This window comes from Bufo bufo, chromosome 1 (genome assembly GCF_905171765.1).
Source record: "Bufo bufo chromosome 1, aBufBuf1.1, whole genome shotgun sequence".
Taxonomy (NCBI): domain Eukaryota; kingdom Metazoa; phylum Chordata; class Amphibia; order Anura; family Bufonidae; genus Bufo; species Bufo bufo.
The window spans coordinates 473,942,482-473,963,019 of record NC_053389.1 but is presented as its reverse complement, the minus strand read 5'-3'; positions in this window follow the sequence as shown (position 1 = coordinate 473,963,019).

Genomic DNA, 20,538 nt, shown 5'->3' with positions numbered 1-20,538 from the left:
CGTATGATTTTTACGGATCCACTGATACATGGATCGGATCCGCAAAACACATACGGACATCTGAATGGAGCCTTACAGGGGGGTGATCAATGACAGGGGGGTGATCACCCCATATAGACTCCCTGATCACCCCCCTGTCATTGATCACCCCCCTGTAAGGCTCCATTCAGACGTCCGTATGATTTTTACGGATCCACTGATACATGGATCGGATTCGCAAAACACATACGGATGTCTGAATGGAGCCTTACAGGGGGGTGATCAATGACAGGGGGTGATCACCCCATATAGACTGATCACCCCCCTGTCATTGATCACCCCCCTATCATTGATCACCCCCCTGTAAGGCTGCATTCAGATGTCCGTATGTTTTTTACGGATCCACGGATACATGGATCGGATCCACAAAACACATACGGACATCTGAATGGAGCCTTATAGGGGGGTGATCAATGACAGGGGGGTGATCACCCCATATAGACTCCCTGATAACCCCCCTGTCATTGATCACCCCCCTGTCATTGATCACCCCCTTGTAAGGCTCCATTCAGACGTCCGTATGATTTTTACGGATCCACTGATACATGGATCGGATCCGCAAAACACATACGGACGTCTGAATGGAGCCTTACAGGGGGGTGATCAATGACAGGGGGGTGATCACCCCATATAGACTCCCTGATCACCCCCCTGTCATTGATCACCCCCCTTGTCATTGATCACCCCCCTGTAAGGCTGCATTCAGATGTCCGTATGTTTTTTACGGATCCACGGATACATGGATCGGATCCGCAAAACACATACGGACATCTGAATGGAGCCTTATAGGGGGGTGATCAATGACAGGGGGGTGATCACCCCATATAGACTCCCTGATCACCCCCCTGTCATTGATCACCCCCCTGTCATTGATCACCCCCCTGTAAGGCTCCATTCAGACATTTTTTTGGGCCAAGTTAGCGGAAATTATTTTTTTTTTTCTTACAAAGTCTCATATTCCACTAACTTGTGTCAAAAAATAAAATCTCACATGAACTCACCATACCCCTCACGGAATCCAAATGCGTAAAATTTTTTAGACATTTATACAGGGAGTGCAGAATTATTAGGCAAATGAGTATTTTGACCACATCATCCTCTTTATGCATGTTGTCTTACTCCAAGCTGTATAGGCTCGAAAGCCTACTACCAATTAAGCATATTAGGTGATGTGCATCTCTGTAATGAGAAGGGGTGTGGTCTAATGACATCAACACCCTATATTAGGTGTGCATAATTATTAGGCAACTTCCTTTCCTTTGGCAAAATGGGTCAAAAGAAGGACTTGACAGGCTCAGAAAAGTCAAAAATAGTGAGATATCTTGCAGAGGGATGCAGCACTCTTAAAACTGCAAAACTTCTGAAGCGTGATCATCGAACAATCAAGCGTTTCATTCAAAATAGTCAACAGGGTCGCAAGAAGCGTGTGGAAAAACCAAGGCGCAAAATAACTGCCCATGAACTGAGAAAAGTCAAGCGTGCAGCTGCCAAGATGCCACTTGCCACCAGTTTGGCCATATTTCAGAGCTGCAACATCACTGGAGTGCCCAAAAGCACAAGGTGTGCAATACTCAGAGACATGGCCAAGGTAAGAAAGGCTGAAAGACGACCACCACTGAACAAGACACACAAGCTGAAACGTCAAGACTGGGCCAAGAAATATCTCAAGACTGATTTTTCTAAGGTTTTATGGACTGATGAAATGAGAGTGAGTCTTGATGGGCCAGATGGATGGGCCCGTGGCTGGATTGGTAAAGGGCAGAGAGCTCCAGTCCGACTCAGACGCCAGCAAGGTGGAGGTGGAGTACTGGTTTGGGCTGGTATCATCAAAGATGAGCTTGTGGGGCCTTTTCGGGTTGAGGATGGAGTCAAGCTCAACTCCCAGTCCTACTGCCAGTTTCTGGAAGACACCTTCTTCAAGCAGTGGTACAGGAAGAAGTCTGCATCCTTCAAGAAAAACATGATTTTCAAGCAGGACAATGCTCCATCACACGCGTCCAAGTACTCCACAGCGTGGCTGGCAAGAAAGGGTATAAAAGAAGAAAATCTAATGACATGGCCTCCTTGTTCACCTGATCTGAACCCCATTGAGAACCTGTGGTCCATCATCAAATGTGAGATTTACAAGGAGGGAAAACAGTACACCTCTCTGAACAGTGTCTGGGAGGCTGTGGTTGCTGCTGCACGCAATGTTGATGGTGAACAGATCAAAACACTGACAGAATCCATGGATGGCAGGCTTTTGAGTGTCCTTGCAAAGAAAGGTGGCTATATTGGTCACTGATTTGTTTTTGTTTTGTTTTTGAATGTCAGAAATGTATATTTGTGAATGTTGAGATGTTATATTGGTTTCACTGGTAAAAATAAATAATTGAAATGGGTATATATTTGTTTTTTGTTAAGTTGCCTAATAATTATGCACAGTAATAGTCACCTGCACACACAGATATCCCCCTAAAATAGCTAAAACTAAAAACAAACTAAAAACTACTTCCAAAAATATTCAGCTTTGATATTAATGAGTTTTTTGGGTTCATTGAGAACATGGTTGTTGTTCAATAATAAAATTAATCCTCAAAAATACAACTTGCCTAATAATTCTGCACTCCCTGTATTCCAGACTTCTTCTCACGCTTTAGGGCCCCTAGAATTCCAGGGCAGTATAAATACCCCACATGTGACCCCATTTCAGAAAGAAGACACCCCAAGGTATTCGCTGAGGGGCATATTGAGTCCATGAAAGATTGAAATTTTTGTCCCAAGTTAGCGGAAAGGGAGACTTTGTGAGAAAAAAATATAAAAAATCAATTTCCGCTAACTTGTGCCAAAAAAAAAAAAATTTGATGAACTCGTCATGCCCCTCATTGAATACCTTGGGGTGTCTTCTTTCCAAAATGGGGTCACATGTGGGGTATTTATACTGCCCTGGCATTTTAGGGGCCCTAAAGCGTGAGAAGAAGTCTGGGATCCAAATGTCTAAAAATGCCCTCATAAAAGGAATGTGGGCCCCTTTGCGCATCTAGGCTGCAAAAAAGTGTCACACATCTGGTATCGCCGTACTCGGGAGAAGTTGGGCAATGTGTTTTGGGGTGTCATTTTACATATACCCATGCTGGGTGAGATAAATATCTTGGTCAAATGCCAACTTTGTATAAAAAATGGGAAAAGTTGTCTTTTGCCGAGATATTTCTCTCACCCAGCATGAGTATATGTAAAATGACACCCCAAAACACATTGCCCAACTTCTCCTGAATACAGCGATACCACATGTGTGACACTTTTTTGCAGCCTAGGTGGGCAAAGGGGCCCACATTCCAAAGAGCACCTTTCGGATTTCACAGGTCATTTACCTACTTACCACACATTAGGGCCCCTAGAATGCCAGGGCAGTATAACTACCCTACAAGTGACCCCATTTTGGAAAGAAGACACCCCAAGGTATTCCGTGAGGGGCATGGCGAGTTCCTAGAATTTTTTATTTTTTGTCACAAGTTAGCGGAAAATGATGATTTATTTATTTTTATTTTTTTTCTTACAAAGTCTCATATTCCACTAACTTGTGACAAAAAATAAAAACTTCCATGAACTCACTATGCCCATCAGCGAATACCTTGGGGTGTCTTCTTTCCAAAATGGGGTTACTTGTGGGGTAGTTATACTGCCCTGGGATTCTAGGGGCCCAAATGTGTGGTAAGTAGTTTGAAATCAAAATCTGTAAAAAATGGCCGGTGAAATCCGAAAGCTGCTCTTTGGAATGTGGGCCCCTTTGCCCACCTAGGCTGCAAAAAGGTGTCACACATGTGGTATCGCCGTATTCAGGAGAAGTTGGGCAATGTGTTTTGGGGTGTCATTTTACATATACTCATGCTGGGTGAGAGAAATATCTTGGCAAAAGACAACTTTTCAATTTTTTTTTACAAAGTTGGCATTTGACCAAGATATTTATCTCACCCAGCATGGGTATATGTAAAATGACACCCCAAAACACATTGCCCAACTTCTTCTGAGTACGGAGATACCACATGTGTGACACTTTTTTGCAGCCTAGGTGTGCAAAGGGGCCCACATTTCAAAGAGCACCTTTCGGATTTCACCGGCCATTTTTTACAGATTTTGATTTCAAACTACTTACCACACATTTGGGCCCCTAGAATGCCAGGGCAGTATAACTACCCCACAAGTGACCCCATTTTGGAAAGAAGACACCCCAAGGTATTCGCTGATGGGCATAGTGAGTTCATGGAAGTTTTTATTTTTTGTCACAAGTTAGTGGAATATGAGACTTTGTAAGGAAAAAAAAAATCATCATTTTCCGCTAACTTGTGACAAAAAATAAAAAGTTCTATGAACTCACTATGCCCATCAGCGAATACCTTAGGGTGTCTACTTTCCGAAATGGGGTCATTTGTGGGGTGTTTGTACTGTCTGCCCATTGTAGAACCTCAGGAAACATGACAGGTGCTCAGAAAGTCAGAGCTGCTTCAAAAAGCGGAAATTCACATTTTTGTACCATAGTTTGTAAACGCTATAACTTTTACCCAAACCATTTTTTTTTACCCAAACATTTTTTTTTTATCAAAGACATGTAGAACAATAAATTTTGAAAAAAATTTATATATGGATGTCGTTTTTTTTGCAAAATTTTACAACTGAAAGTGAAAAATGTCATTTTTTTGCAAAAAAATCGTTAAATTTCGATTAATAACAAAAAAAGTAAAAATGGTAGCAGCAATGAAATACCACCAAATGAAAGTTCTATTAGTGAGAAGAAAAGGAGGTAAAATTCATTTGGGTGGTAAGTTGCATGACCGAGCAATAAACGGTGAAAGTACTGTAGGTCAGAAGTGTAAAAAGTGGCCTGGTCATTAAGGGTGTTTAAGCTAGGGGGGCTGAGGTGGTTAAAGGGTTTCTGTCATGAGAAATAACGTTATGTAGCTGACTGACATTAGCGATGTGCTAATGTCAGCAGTTCATAACAGTATGTTTGTTAAGTCCCTGCTTGCCGCCGTTCTCTTAAAATAAAGACTTTTAAAATATGCTAATGAGCCTCTAGGTGCTATTTGGGCGTTGCTTCAGCACCTAGAGGCTCGGTCTACGCACCCTTTGGCACGCCCATGTCCAGTTCATTGGCTTTCGAGTTCTCCTCATCGTCCCGTAAATCCCGCGCATGCGCCGTCCCGTTTAGTATTCGGCGCAGGCGCAGTGAGTGAAGGACGTGCTCCTGCTGCCAGCTTCCTCACTGCGCCTGCGCCGAAGGAAGGAAGCCAGCAGAAGGAGCGCGTCCTTCACTTACTGCGCCTGCTCCTTCACTCACTGCGCCTGCACCGAATACTAAACTGGACAGCGCAGGCGCGGGATTTATGGGACACTGAGGAGAACTCAAAAGTCAATCAACTGGACCTGGGCGTGCCAAAGGGTGCGTAGACCGAGCCTTTAGGTGCTGAAGCAACGCCCTAATAGCACCTAGAGGCTCAATAGCATATTTTTAAATCGCTAATGTCAGTCAACTACATAACGTTATTTCTCATGACAGAAACCCTTTAATACAGAATGCTTAGTAAAATGTGCCTTTAGAGGTTAAAAAATTAAATAAAATTACTCACCTTATCCACTTAATCGAGCAGCCAGCATCGTCTTCGTTCTTTCTTCTTTCTTGACCTGCAAAAGGACCTTTAAAGACGTAATCCTTCAATCTTCATTCAGCAGGACCTGCACTGACGTCACCAAGCTCACCACGTGGTGAGCGTGATTACGTCATCAAATGTCCTTTTGTAGGTCCTGAAAGAAGAAGAAAGAAGACGATGACAGCTGCGCAATCAAGTGGATGAGGTGAGTTAATTTTATTTATTTTTTTAACCCCTCAAGGCACATTTTACTAAGCATTCTGTATTAAGAATGCTATTATTTTCCCTTATAACAATGTTATAAGGGAAAATAATAAAATCTACACAACACCGTCTGGGTACCAAATTCAGTTTTTTATCATGCGCGTGCAAAATGCATTGCACTCGCACAGAAAAAACAGAACAACGGAACACAATCGCAGTCAAAACTGCCTGAAATTGAGTGCGCACTCGTGCGGGTTTCCCGCAATGCACCCGGGACGCATCTGGAGCAAATCCGGGACGCCCATGTGAAAGAGGCCTTAGGCTGGTTTCACACGGGCGTTGCGGATTGGGGCCGGATGCGTTCAGAGTGCGTTCAGTGAAACTCGCACTATTTTGCAAGCAAATTCAGTCAGTTTTGTCTGCGGTTGCGTTTAGTTGTTCAGTTTTTTCCGCGCGGGTGCAATGCGCTTTGATGCGTTTTTCGCGCGCGTGATAAAAAACTGAATGTTTACAAACAACATCTCTTAGCAACCATCAGTGAAAAACGCATCGCACCCGCACTTGCTTGCGGATGCAATGCGTTTTTCACGCAGCCCCATTCACTTCTATGGGGCCAGGGCTGCGTGAAAAACGCAGAATATAGAACATGCAGTGATTTTCACGCAACGCAGAACTGATGCGTGAAAAACAACGCTCATGTACAAAGCACCATAGAAATGAATTGGTCAGGATTCAGTGCGAGTGCTATGCGTTCACGTCACGCATTGCACCCGCACGGAAAACTCGCTCGTGTGAAAGGGACCTTAGGCTATCATACTGCTGATGATATGGCACAGAATGGGAGACTTTATTAGGTAATCACTATTAACATTTAAAACAGATGTTTCTCTCATTGGTCTATGTTCTTTTAATAAGGTGGGAAATCCAATGTTTGCAACTCAAAGAGTACGGGATAGCAAAACGGGTGTTGGAGCTGCTGGGTGTCATCATGGGTTGGTATATCCTGTATACATGTATAGTGCTGTCTCTGTAGTGCTTTTGTATATACATTGGTACTTATATGCAGCACTATTCATTAATTCTGGTATGTCACTGCAGTGTATCAATGTATGATGTGACTTCCGTCCTGTGATGGTATCTGCATTGTGGGTGTGTATCTGCTTTTTACCCATATTGTGTATTTAATCTTTTAATGGATGACAACAATAAAGATGTTTTTGTGTTTTCATATAACTTTGGAACGTATTATGCTTCTTTCTGTTGGTGCCAGTTGTATAAACAGGAATCATGAAACAACATTATGTCATATTGACTTATCATGTCAGGTGAAATTAAAAGAAACCATAGTTCACCTTGCAAATGTTTATAGGGTCAAAATAGAATTTAGGGTCTTTAGTGTTTAGTCTATTCTACCCTTGAGCAAAGGCGCTTATGGGAAACTTGTCACATTGAAAATGCAATGTTATCTCTGGGCAGTAAGTTACAGATCAGTAGGTTGCTGAGCATATACTGTATATGGATTGTTTTGTCAGAAAAGATTCAGGGTAAGGCCTCCTGCACACGACCGTATGGCTTTTTCAGTGTTTTGCGGTCCGTTTTTCACGGATCCGTTGTTCCGTTTTTTGTTTCCGTTGTGTTTCTGTTTCTGTTCCGTTTTTCCGTTCCGTTTTTCCGTATGGCATATACAGTATACAGTAATTACATAGATAAAATTGGGCTGGGCATAACATTTTCAATAGATGGTTCCGCAAAAAACGGAATGGAAACGGAAGACATACGGATGCATTTCCGTATGTGTTCCGTTTTTTTGCGGACCCATTGACTTGAATGGAGCCACGGAACGTGATTTGCGGGAAATAATAGGACATGTTCTATCTTTAACTGCCTCCGGACCGCCTAACGCACGGATGCGTCCTCCTGGCGGCGGTCGATTCATTCCTCCTGGACGCATCCGTGCGTCATGTCGCGAGACGCGAGATTTCCTGTGAACGCGCGCACACAGGCGCGCGTGTTCACAGGATCGGAAGGTGAGCAAGTGGATCTACAGCCTGCCAGCGGCGATCGTTCGCTGGCAGGCTGTAGATGCGATTTTTTTTAACCCCTAACAGGTATATTAGACGCTGTTTTGATAACAGCGTCTAATATACCTGCTACCTGGTCCTCTGGTGGTCCCTTTTGCTTGGATCGACCACCAGAGGACACAGGCAGCTCAGTAATAAGTAGCACCAAACACCACTACACTACACCCCCCCTGTCACTTATTAACCCCTTATTAACCCCTGATCACCCCATATAGACTCCCTGATCACCCCCCTGTCATTGATCACCCCCCTGTAAGGCTCTATTCAGACGTCCGTATGTTTTTCACGGATCCACTGATACATGGATCGGATCCGCAAAACACATACGGACGTCTGAATGGAGCCTTACAGGGGGGTGATCAATGACAGGAGGGTGATCACCCCATATAGACTCCCTGATCACCCCCCTGTCATTGATCACCCCCTGTCATTGATCACCCCCCTGTAAGGCTCCATTCAGACATCCGTATGTTTTTTACGGATCCACGGATACATGGATCGGTTCCGCAAAACACATACTGACGTCTGAATGGAGCCTTACAGGGGGTGATCAATGACAGGGGGGTGATCACCCCATATAGACTCCCTGATCACCCCCCTGTCATTGATCACCCCCCGTCATTGATCACCCCCCTGTAAGGCTCCATTCAGACGTCCGTATGTTTTTTACGGATACATGGATCGGATCCGCAAAACACATACAGACGTCTGAATGGAGCCTTACAGGGGGGTGATCACCCCATATAGACTCCCTGATCACCCCCCTGTCATTGATCACCCCCTGTCATTGATCACCCTCCTGTAAGGCTCCATTCAGACATTTTTTTGGCCCAAGTTAGCGGAAATATTTTTTTTTTTTCTTACAAAGTCTCATATTCCACTAACTTGTGTCAAAAAATAAAATCTCACATGAACTCACCATACCCCTCACGGAATCCAAATGCGTAAAAATTTTTAGACATTTATATTCCAGACTTCTTCTCACGCTTTAGGGCCCCTAAAATGCCAGGGCAGTATAAATACCCCACATGTGACCCCATTTCGGAAAGAAGACACCCCAAGGTTTTCCGTGAGGGGCATATTGAGTCCATGAAAGATTGAAATTTTTGTCCCAAGTTAGCGGAAAGGGAGACTTTGTGAGAAAAAACAAAAAAAATCTATTTCTGCTAACTTGTGCCAAAAAAAATAAAAATTCTATGAACTCGCCATGCCCCTCATTGAAATGTCTAAAAATGCCCTCATAAAAGGAATTTGGGCCCCTTTGCGCATCTAGGCTGCAAAAAAGTGTCACACATGTGGTATCTCCGTACTCAGGAGAAGTTGGGCAATGTGTTTTGGGGTGTCATTTTACATATACCCATGCTGGGTGAGATAAATATCTTGGTCAAATGCCAACTTTGTATAAAAAAATGGGAAAAGTTGTCTTTTGCCGAGATATTTCTCTCACCCAGCATGGGTATATGTAAAAAGACACCAGAAAACACATTGCCCTACTTCTTCTGATTACGGCGATACCAGATGTGTGACACTTTTTTGCAGCCTAGGTGGGCAAATGGGCCCACATTCCAAAGAGCACCTTTCGGATTTCACAGGGCATTTTTTACAGATTTTGATTTCAAACTACTTCTCACGCATTTGGGCCCCTAAAATGCCAGGGCAGTATAACTACCCCACAAGTGACCCCATTTTGGAAAGAAGACACCCCAAGGTATTCCGTGAGGGGCATGGCGAGTTCCTCGAATTTTTTATTTTTTGTCACAAGTTAGCGGAAAATTATGATTTATTTTTTTTTTCCTTACAAGGTCTCATATTCCACTAACTTGTGACAAAAAATAAAAACTTCCATGAACTCACTATGCCCATCACAAAATACCTGGGGGTGTCTTCTTTCCAAAATGGGGTCACTTGTGGGGTAGTTATACTGCCCTGGCATTTTAGGGGCACGAATGCTTGAGAAGTAGTTTGAAATCAAAATGTGTAAAAAATGCCCTGTGAAATCTGAAAGGTGCTCTTTGAAATGTGGGCCCCTTTGCCCACCTAGGCTTCAAAAAAGTGTCACACATCTGGTATCGCCGTACTCAGAAGAAGTTGGGCAATGTGTTTTGAGGTGTCTTTTTACATACAGTTGCAAGAAAAAGTATGTGAACCCTTTGGAATGATATGGATTTCTGCACAAATTGGTCATAAAATGTGATCTGATCTTCATCTAAGTCACAACAATAGACAATCACAGTCTGCTTAAACTAATAACACACAAAGAATTAAATGTTACCATGTTTTTATTGAACACACCATGTAAACATTTACAGTGCAGGTGGAAAAAGTATGTGAACCCTTGGATTTAATAACTGGTTAAACCTCCTTTGGCAGCAATAACTTCAACCAAACATTTCCTGTAGTTGCAGATCAGGCGTGCACAACGGTCAGGAGTAATTCTTGACCATTCCTCTTTACAGAACTGTTTCAGTTCAGCAATATTCTTGGGATGTCTGGTGTGAATCGGTTTCTTGAGGTCATGCCACAGCATCTCAATTGGGTTGAGGTCAGGACTCTGACTGGGCCACTCCAGAAGGCGTATTTTCTTCTGTTTAAGCCATTCTGTTGTTGATTTACTTCTATGCTTTGGGTAGTTGTCCTTTTGCAACACCCATCTTCTGTTGAGCTTCAGCTGGTGGACAGATGTTCTTAAGTTCTCCTGCAAAATGTCTTGATAAACTTGGGAATTCATTTTTCCTTCGATGATAGCAATCCGTCCAGGCCCTGATGCAGCAAAGCAGACCCAAACCATGATGCCCCCACCACCATACTTCACAGTTGGGATGATGTTTTGATGTTGGTGTGCTGTGCCTCTTTTTCTCCACACATAGTGATGTGTGTTTCTTCCAAACAACTCAACTTTGGTTTCATCTTTCCACAGAATATTTTGCCAATACCGCTGTACAACATCCAGGTGCTCTTGTGCAAACTGTAAACGTGCAGCAATGTTTTTTTTTTACAGCAGTGGCTTCCTCTGTGGTATCCTCCCATGAAATCCATTCTTGTTTAGTGTTTTACGTATCGTAGATTCGCTAACAGGGATGTTAGCATATGCCAGAGACTTTTGTAAGTCTTTAGCTGACACTCTAGGATTCTTCTTCACCTCATTGAGCAGTCTGTGCTGTGCTCTTGCAGTCATCTTTACAGGACGGACACTCCTAGGGAGAGTAGCAGCAGTGCTGAACTTTCTCCATTTATAGACAATTTGTCTTACCGTGGACTGATGAACAGCAAGGCTTTTGGAGATACTTTTATAACCCTTTCCAGCTTTATGCAAGTCAACAATTCTTAATTGTAGGTCTTCTGAGAGCTCTTTTGTGCGAGGCATCATTCACATCAGGCAATGCTTCTTGTGAAAAGCAAACCCAGAACTGGTGTGTGTTTTTTATATGGCAGGGCAGCTGTAACAAACACCTCCAATCTCATTGATTGGACTCCAGTTGGCTGACACCTCACTCCAATTAGCTCTTGGAGATGTCATTAGTCTAAGGGTTCACATACTTTTTCCACCTGCACTGTGAATGTTTACATGGTGTGTTCAATAAAAACATGGTAACATTTAATTCTTTGTGTGTTATTAGTTTAAGCAGACTGTGATTGTCTATTGTTGTGACTTAGATGAAGATCAGATTACATTTTATGACCAATTTGTGCAGAAATCCATATTATTCCAAAGGGTTCACATACTTTTTCTTGCAACTGTATACCCATGCTGGGTGAGAGAAATATCTCGGCAAAAGACAACTTTTCCCATTTTTTTATACAAAGCTGGCATTTGACCGAGATATTTATCTCACCCAGCATGGGTATATGTAAAATGACACCCCAAAACACATTGCCCAACTTCTCCTGAGTACGGCAATACCACATGTGTGACACTTTTTTGCAGCCTAGGTGGGCAAAGGGGCCCACATTCCAAAGAGCACCTTTCGGATTTCACAGGGCATTTTTTACACATTTTGATTTCAAACTACTTCTCACGCATTCGTGCCCCTAAAATGCCAGGGCAGTATAACTACCACACAAGTGACCCCATTTTGGAAAGAAGACACCCCCAGGTATTTTGTGATGGGCATAGTGAGTTCATGGAAGTTTTTATTTTTTGTCACAAGTTAGTGGAATATGAGACTTTGTAAGGAAAAAAAAATAAAATCATCATTTTCCGCTAACTTGTGACAAAAAATAAAAAGTTCTATGAACTCACTATGCCCATCAGTGAATACCTTAGGGTGTCTACTTTCCGAAATGGGGTCATTTGTGGGGTTTTTCTACTGTCTGGGCATTGTAGAACCTCAGGAAACATGACAGGTGCTCAGAAAGTCAGAGCTGCTTCAAAAAGCGGAAATTCACATTTTTGTACCATAGTTTGTAAACGCTATAACTTTTACCCAAACCATTTTATTTTTACCCAAACATTTTTTTTTAATCAAAGACATGTAGAACAATATATTTAGCGAAAAATTTATTTATAGATGTCGTTTTGTAAAAAAAAAAATTACAACTGAAAGTGAAAAATGTCATTTCTTTGCAAAAATTTCGTTAAATTTCGATTAATAACAAAAAATTTAAAAATGTCAGCAGCAATGAAATACCACCAAATGAAAGCTCTATTAGTGAGAAGAAAAGGAGGTAAAATTCATTTGGGTGGTAAATTGCATGACCGAGCAATAAACGGTGAAATTAGTGTAGTGCAGAAGTGTAAAAAGTGGCCTGGTCATTAAGGGTGTTTAAGCTAGGGGAGCTGAGGTGGTTAAACGGAACGGAAAAACGGAAACGGAATGCATACGGAGTACATTCCGTTTTTTTTGCGGAACCATTGAAATGAATGGTTCCGTATACCGACCGTATACGGAACGCAAAAAACGGAGGCCTAAGGCACACGACCGTATGTATTTTGCGGTCCACAATTTGGAAACCATCCGTGTTGCATCCGCATTTTTTGCGGACACATTGACTTCAATGGGTTCGTGGTCTTCATTTTGCAGCCAAGTATAGAACATGTTCTATTTTTTTGAGGAACAGACATACAGTATGGATGCAGAAAGATACACAGATGAAGAATTAATAAAGAAAATATACTGGAGAGTTTAATTTTAACTGCAATCAATCGTGAAAGGTGTCCATACACAGGGGTTAATTTATTAAGACCGGAGTTTTAGACCCCTGTGCTGAAGCTTGATGTGCCTCTACATAACTTGCTGCTAGCATAGATTTACATCATTTTGTACACCTAAGGCCTCATGCACACGACCGCTGTTGTGTTCCGTGTCCGTTGTTCCGTTTCCCGTGATTTTCTGCGGACCCATTGACTTTCAATGGGTCCGTTGAAAACTCGGATAATGCACCGTTTGTCATCCGCGTCCGTGATCCGTGTTTCCAGTCCGTCAAAAATATATGACCTGTCCTATTTTTTTCACGGACAACGGATTCAAGTCAATGGGTCAGTGAAAAAACACAGAGGCACACAAGATTGTCATCCGCGTCCGTGATCAGTGTCCGTTTTTTTCCTATCATTTGCAAGGCAAACTTGACTTAGATTTTTTTTTCACTTTTCATGTCTGGTGATCCTCCAAAAATCAAGGAAGACACACGGAAACAAAAACGGAAACGGATCACGGAACAACGGAACCACGTTTTGCGGACTGTGAAAAAATACTGTCGTGTGCATGAGGCCTAAAACAGGTGTAGAAAATGATAAATGAGACCCGCCGGGCTCCCCTTTCCCCACTACGCCCTCTTTTTTAGAACTGACGTACGTGGCGTCGATGGGGAAGAAGTCGCAAATGGGACCGAATCTGTAACAGATATATGTTAAAATGGCCCCCATAATTTCTGTGTGGCTCTTGCCAGTTTTGCCTTGCCTGATGTTTGTGGACACAGCCTAACTTTTTTGGGAATGTTGGATATTCAAATGGAACCTCTCACCATGAAATGCAAAGTAATTTGCAGGAAGCATGTCCAAGTCTGAATGCAATTCTCTCCTATTATCCCACCTATTCCACAGGCTGCTTTTGATTAGGTGATACATATAACTGAGTTTGCTCTTCCTCTCATTGGATGCATAAATGCACACAGAGGTAAGTAACAACATACCGTAGTTTATGTCCAGATTCTGTTTCCTGAACGTAGATGCCAACAGGCATAGACATAGGTATTAAATAGAGCAGGTTCCTGCCTGGACTGAGGTCACCTTGCTGGGGTAGATGTGCACAAATGTGTTTTGATCAACAATATATTTGCTGTAGAAACTCAGAATTATTTATCATATCAAAATTAGGTATTAGTCTATACTGTACATAACCTTTGTATTTAGTGCTATGTTAGTGCTATTATTTTGTTTTTTCTTTAAAAATGGCCATGCACATCCACACATTTATTTATCATATCAAGTAGGATGTTTTCATTTTTTTATTTTTATATATATACATGTACAGTGCATGAAGCAATTGTTTGTTTTGATCTAGCGGTCCAAAAATTATCCCTTTGTGGAATATGCAAGTGTACAATGGTTGTTTTTACAAAAACAGTGAAAAAAATCTTTTTTTGGGAGCAGAATCAGTGCAATATGAAAGAAGGCAAAAGATGTGCAGCTGTGTATGGTTAGTAGTAGTGGCAGCAGTAGCTGCAGCAGCAGTACAGTATGTAATTTGAGAAAGATGTGCAGCTGTGTTGGGGTAGTAGTGGTAGTAGGGCAGTAGTAGCTGCAGCAGCAGCACAGTATGGAGTCTGACAGTCAAGGAAGGAGATGTGGTCTGTGTAGAGTGGTAGTGGATGCATATTGTTATCCCCTGTCTCCTGTCAACATATTCTATTATGGATGACTGTTGATGGCGCGGAGGAGGAGTTTATCAGAAAAAGCAGTAGCTGATGATGTTGACAAAAACGCTGTACTGCTTGTGACGTGGCTACTAGAATGATGATGGAGAGAAGGGCAGTCTTGCTCACACTGCTGGCCAGTTATATTTTTCCACATAAGATGACTCATGCTGAAGGAGAGCAGTAGTTCCTATATTTGTGCTTTTTCCCTGCAGTTTGTATACTGTGATGGTTTTGTTGGCTGGCACTGTGGAGAAAATTCCCACACAGGAGATACCCACACAGAGCCACCACCAGCAACTCTCACAACATTTCTGCAACCAGCACTTATACCATCCGCGTTTGCCATAGGTCTGACAGCTCTTGAGCCTGCACCACTTGAGTCTGCTCCCAAGCTGACCACAGTAGAAGTAGATGCTGAACACAGTAGAAGTAGATGCTGAACACAGTAGAAGTAGATGCTCCTGGGAGTTTTTTTTATGTTTTGGCCATAAATTGGCTCTGCTCTTTTTTGCCACCACCACCCTACTCCTCTGAAAGCACCATCTCCTCATCACCCTGATCCTGTTCCCAGCTCCTGCCCAACACACATTTATCATCATAGTCAACATCCCCGCCACTTTCTCAGACTGTGGTATGTCAAGTACTCCTTTCCCCCACCCCTATGATCCCCACCTCTGTATTTGCCTCGAGTGCCACTACCACAACAGCCACCACTGCCCCTGCCACCACCATAAGTGCAAGTGCCACTGCTACCACCACCAACATAGATTAGCATTTCTCATTTCTTGCAGCCATCAGGTTATTTACTTATACTTGAACATTCTACTCAAGACAGTCTAAACACTGACTGTTCTCAAACAACTCATCAACAGGAGGACCATGAATCTCCCATAGCACTTGTGGCGTTGTCTTTTCTTAGGTGCTCCACTAGGAGGGAGCAGTGAAAATAGAGATGAGGTAAATGAAAGTTTTGTCTCAGTCCACAAGGGAGAGGGGCAGGAGGATTTCCCTGAACCCTGGCTCAAAGACATTATGTCAGACACAAATGTAACTGTAGGTGGCCAGCTAAGACCTGTCCTAGGTTGCTAATATAGCTTATATGTTTATACAGCTAGACCTGCCAATAACCTTAATACAGTTCCTATCTTTGTGTGTTAAAGATAAAAGCAGTTATTTACAGTGACTTAATGTTTTGGATGTCATATAACAATTATATATATTGTGTTCACAGAAGCAGAAAAGATAGTATGTCTTTAAGATTCATTATATAATGTAAGGTAAGCTCAATGACACAGCAGAAACAACAGAAAGCATAGCGTTAAACTGTTGTTGCTGGGCAGGAGTCTAGACCAATCACAGCCAGCCTCACACACAGCAGGAGTTTTGACCAATCACAGCCAGCCTCACACACAGCCTGTGTGGGAAATTACCCTAGCAGGAGCTGCTAGAAATCATTATTCACCAGAGATAGAAGTTGAACAGACATTCACTCCACTAAGAGCTGTGTTTTATGGGAACAAGAGGCCAAAATAGTTCCACCAAACAAAAAACAAACAACTTGCAAACAAACTGCTCATACCAAACAAATTGCAATCTGCAAACTGCTCAATTGCAATTGCAAACTACAAAGTTCACAATCCAAATTCTAATTCCATATTGCAATCCAAATTGCATACAACCATACCAGATCATACTCAACCAATCTGCAAATAGTTACTGCTAACTGAATACTGCAAATTGCAACCAAATTCAGCAAGTGAACTATTAGTTAGACCTCAGATATACCTCTCAGAGAGATAATAAAGTGCTTAAATAACTTAAAGTGAGAGTAGAGATACTCAAGAGAGAACTATATCCACCATTTTATGTTGAATGATAATATTGAACAGTTGAACCACCATCTTATGCATACAGCCATTTTATGATACTTTATTCAACATGTGTTTTGTACATGGACTATCTGCTGCGGAGGCGGCAGTGTTATATGAAGAAAAGTTGAAGTTAATAAAGAAGTTATTTCAAGCATTTGGTGTGCTCTTTAAACCTACTGTTTCCATAGAACGGCACTAGAGGAATTACAGAGTAATAGACAGTCTGGTTAGTCTAAAAGAGATATAAATTTTTTTTTAATGCCACACTGCAAAAGGCACTTCATAGTGCTGCGCCTGCCACAGTAACATTAACATTATATTGCTGTGATTGAGATGATGAGTGTCCACAATGTCATCACCTTCCTCTGCAATAAAAATCCGTTGCCTACTGGATTCAAGGGAGAACCATGGCCTGCTACTAATGGCCAGATGACTGGTGTCAACTGTGCTGATTCCTGCACTACACTCACCCACATTTTCACTTGTGGATGATGTGGCATGGATCTTTCATTTTTCATTACCCTGCCCATTGCCACTGTGAAATTTTCAAGACTTTTATTTTTTATTTTTAGAAATTGGGCAATAACCACAATACATGGTGACTGTGACACAGGAAAATCTGATAGGTCAGGTACACTAGTCTGTAATTTTTGAAGAAACTTTGCAATAGGTTTAAAAAAAATGGCAATTGGACAGCGTCCAGTGGAATTAGGACACAGAAAAATACACCAGCCAGTACACTATCAGCACCAGGATTAATATTGTACAAGATTTCTGTCTATGTGACCTTTTTTCAAATGTAAATTGGTCTGATAGCTGGTTAATACACATGAAAGTGCATCTGCAAGCATGTTTGTACCTATGAAACTGGCTGTCCTGTTACATATGCGCTTGGCAGCTGAAGGCATCTGTATTGGACCCATGTTCATATGTGCTCACGTTGCTGAAAAAAATAATCTTTTAATATATGCAAATAAGCCTCTAGGAGCAACAGGGGCATTGCCATTACTCCAAGAGGTTCAGCTCTCTCTGCAACTGCCACACCCTCTGCACTTTGATTGACAGGATCAAGTAGGCATGATTACGTTTACACTGCTTGGCCCTGTCAATCAAAATGCAGAAGGTGCAGCAGTTGCAGAGAGAGCTGAGACTCTAGGAGTAACAACAATGCCCCCATTTCTTCTAGAGGCTCATTTGTGTATATTAAAACATCATTTTTCCCAGCAATGTGGGCATATATGAACATGGCACCAACACAGATGCCTTCAGCTGCCAAGTGCACATGCAACAGGTCAGCCAGTTTCATAGGTACAAATTTGCTAACAGATGCCCTTTAAAAAAAATGCAGTACTATAGCTTTACATTTTGATGTACCCTCTGCTTGCACTGGATGGAAATGGCTGCAGCCCATTGACACACACTACAATTATACTGACCATGTCCTGGTCCTAGCTAAAACCTGTCTATCAATTAAATATTGTATTTAATTATTATCATTTCTCAAGTATAAAAGGAATTCATAATTTACAATCACAGCATAAGTTCTGTTTCTAGTGGGCTATCCTAATCAGGAGTTTTGAGAAGAGTTTCTATGTTATATCCCTTTGAGTTGGAACAGAATATCTGGCAATGTTGGCAGAATTTGATAGCAGACTCATACTGCTCTATGTTTTAATCAAAAGAATAAGTTTTAGACAAGGTGGTTGTTTTTGTTTAACCTGGTCTGTCGGTAACAAGGGGCAGATTTAAACCATGTAAGGACAGGATTAAAGTCTACCAGAAGTGAAGGTTGTTTGACCAGCAGCTGATCGGAGGAATCAAGAGTATATTAGTACTGAGCAGAACAGTAGGACAATTATATACAAGTGGTCCCTCAAGTTACAATGTATTGAGGATACAATATTTTCAACATATGGTACAATGGTGTTTTCTGTGCTATTGTAATTTGATATTTAATTAAACATACAGCACACTGCTGATCTGCAGCACATGTGATTTTCTTGAAGAGCTAACCAATCAACATGGACATTTCACTGGTAAAGCATCTGAATTACCGAATTGCATGCACTGACTGGTTTCCCAGTAGCGTCTCTCTCTACAATACGGTGCGGTAGTACATGCCCTGTACTGCTCTTACCTCTGTCAGAATGAGCTGCTTATTTGGACACCAGGTGAGGGCGGCTTCATTTTATATTTCTGGTACAATATACGCATTGTGTAGGATCCTAAAGAAACTCCTGACCTCTACATAAAAAAATATTTACATCTTCCAGCAGTTCTCTCATGTTTAAATGCAAGAATTTGCTTTATAGAATTCTTCTTTTTAAAATTCATTTTTTATTATTTTGTGTTGACATTTTTGGGGCTTTACAAAACGATAGTGATTTTCCAAATGGTCTCACATGACAATGTTTTCAACTTGCAGTCGTTGTTCCATAACCAATTAATATTGTAGCTTGAAGGACAGCCATACTGTATGTTATAAAGCAGAAGCGTATAAGCCTTCTTCTTGCATAGAAGAAGAGAATTATATTTGATGGGACTGAGGATTCCCTTGAACATCAGCTAGAGAGGGTGGATACTAAACTGGAGTTAAGCAGCTTGTATTTATTCCAAGTAACAGTCCAAATTAAATCATACACCGCTAGTAGCCCACTCAACATTGTTGAAGTGTGCTTCGGATCAGAGATCCAAAGTTGCCTCATTCAAAACTTCTTTTGAATGCCGTATGGAGACACATCTCCGTTCCAGCATTCAAATATATGGACTTCACGAAGGTGAAATTCGTTATGTTCGAAGTCTTCCGAGACCTTTAGCATTCGATTCTTCAACTTGAAAAGCATTTTAAAACTGGGATCCAAAGTCATCTTCAGTACCGACTGGTACCTCGGTACCGAAGCCGGCTTCGGATTGCAGTTTTAATCCAGGGGTCCTCAGGATAGGTCATCAATTGTAACCCACTGCACAACCCCTTTAACAACCCACAGAATAAAATTATCAATCATATTGTAAAAACAAATCCCAAAAATCAATTGCCGAATTGCTGCTTATTCCATTCCGCTCCAAAAAAAATAGTAAAAGTTTTCTAATACATTATGTGTACTCCAAAATGTTGTCATTAAAAAGTATACTTATCTTGCAAAAACAAGCCTACTAGCTACTTTGAGGGGGAAATAAAAAAGTTACGGCTTTTGGAATTCGGTGATAGAAAGTCGCTGATGCATCGACTCCACAACACATCAGTATCTGGCAACAAGACTTCACAGATCCTTGTAAGCTGTGTTAGTGAGGTGGAATCTCTATAGATGAGACCAGTGATGGCAAACCTCCGGCACTCCAGCTGTGGTGAAACTACGACTTCCAGCATGCTCTATTCATTTTTGTGGAGTTCTGAGAACAGCCAAGCAATCTGGGAGTTGTGTGCATCTTGGGAGTTGTAGTTTTACCACAGCTGGAGTGCCGGAGGTTAGTCATCACAGGAATATGCTTATTTTTTTAGCACATCCCACAAATATTTGATCGGATTTAGATCTGGGGAGTTTTGAGGATGAGTCAACACATTGAACTGTTTGTCATGTTCCATTCCTGAACAATTTTTGCAGTGTGGCAGGGTGCATCATTTTGCTGAAGAAGCCCTCTGCCATACCCATACTTGGTCTGCCACAACGCTTAGGTAGGGGGTACATGTCAAAGTAACATCCAAATTAATATAGAATTGATTTTTTTTCTGCAATTTCTGCTGCTGTAACAATTGTTTGCTTCCCACACACACACATATTGACCCTTATCAAAATAACACGGATCCAATGCTGCAAACATTTAGTTAGAAATGACTGTTCATTTGCCATCACACTATTGTATGCA